Source organism: Mandrillus leucophaeus, unplaced genomic scaffold (genome assembly GCF_000951045.1).
Source record: "Mandrillus leucophaeus isolate KB7577 unplaced genomic scaffold, Mleu.le_1.0 Scaffold630, whole genome shotgun sequence".
In the NCBI taxonomy this organism is placed as follows: Eukaryota; Metazoa; Chordata; class Mammalia; order Primates; family Cercopithecidae; genus Mandrillus; species Mandrillus leucophaeus.
Window position 1 is genome coordinate 240,502 of NW_012106809.1, and position 1,660 is coordinate 242,161.

The window sequence follows — 1,660 nt, forward strand, 5'->3', positions numbered from 1 at the left end:
GTGACAGAGTGAGACTCCATCTCAAAAAATAAAAATAAAAAAAAGGAAAGAAACAAAGAAAGCTGCCACATTCCTCTCAAAGCTCTACAGGGAGAATTTTTAGAAAAGAATTATGACAACGGTAACCTTGGTGAGTTGGTCATCATTGTACAGGGCTGCACCTTGCAGGCTCAAAATCCTGACTTGTTTTCTCGCCTCAGGAAGAGCCCTCTCATTAACCAAGCTTCAAAGTTTGGTGCATACACCAGGATGCCCTTTTGTTCATCTAGAATGAGAAACAGATGCTGGGCATGGTGGATCATGCCTATAATCCCAGAACTTTTGGAAGTTGAAGTGGAAGGATCGTTTGAGGCCAGGAGTTCCAGACCAACCTGGGCAACACAGCAAGACCCCTGTCTCTATAAAAAATAAAAAAATTATCTAGGCATGGTGGTGCACGCCTGTAGGAGGCTGAGGCTGCTGTGAGCTGTGATCATGAAAGAGTGAGACCCTGTCTCCAAAAAAATAAATAAATAAAATAAGAAAGAAAAGGAAAACAAAGAAATAGAGCTGCAAAGATCCATTTCCTCCCAGCCTCTCCCACTCCTGCATTCCCCACATACACACACAAGCACACTATATCAGTCAGGGTCCCAACAGGAAACAGCACCCACACATTTTGATAATTTGAGGAAAACAGTTTCTTTATAAAGGTGGGGCCTGGAGCAGTGGCTCATGCCTGTAATCCCAGCACTTTGGGAGGCCGAGGCGGGCAGATCACGAGGTCAGGAGATCAAGGCCATTCTGGCTAACACGGTGAAGCCCCATCTCAAAACAAAACAAAAAACACACACACACAAAGGTGGGAGTGTTACAATGTAAGGGAACTGCAGGGGATATTGCCACCCCCAGGCTCAAAGGGATGAGAGGAGAGAGAGGTTACAGCAGTGGTTCTTAGTTATTTTGTGCTACAGATCCCTGTGGCATTCTAATAAAGCATAACATTTTAAAAACATACATATAAAAACAAATCGGCCGGGCGCGGTGGCTGCACGAGAGGCTGAGGCAGGAGAATGGTGTGAACCTGGGGGGCGGAGCTTGCAGTGAGCAGAGATCATGCCACTGCACTCCAGCCTGGGCAACAGAGTGAGACTACGTCTCAAAAAAAAAAAAAACACACACACACACACAAATCGGCCAGGCACAGTGGTTCACGCCTGTACTCCCAGCACTTTGGGAGGCCAAGGTGGGTGGATCATCCGAGGTCAGGAGTTCCAGAGCAGCCTGGCCAACATAGCGAAACCCTGTCTCTACTAAAAATACAAAAAATTAGCTGGGCATGGTGGCAGGCACCTGTAATCCTAACTGCTTGGGAGGCTGAGGCCGGAAAATTGCTTGAACCTGGGAGGCAGAGGTTGCAGTGAGCGGAGATAGTGCCATTGTACTTCAGCCTGGGTGACACAGCAAGACTCCATCTCAAAAAAAAAAAAAATTGCATCGAATTCCAGTTATCAAAATATTAATAAAAACTTTCAATAGAGTAAATTGAAACTGTCCCAAGATTGACAAGAATTGCATGCGGGGGTCTGGGTGGAAATACAGTTATAATGAAGCATAAACCAGGCTGTAATTTGGCTCACTGCTCTATTCCTGCAATTCTCCAGATTCTGACCATCCGCAT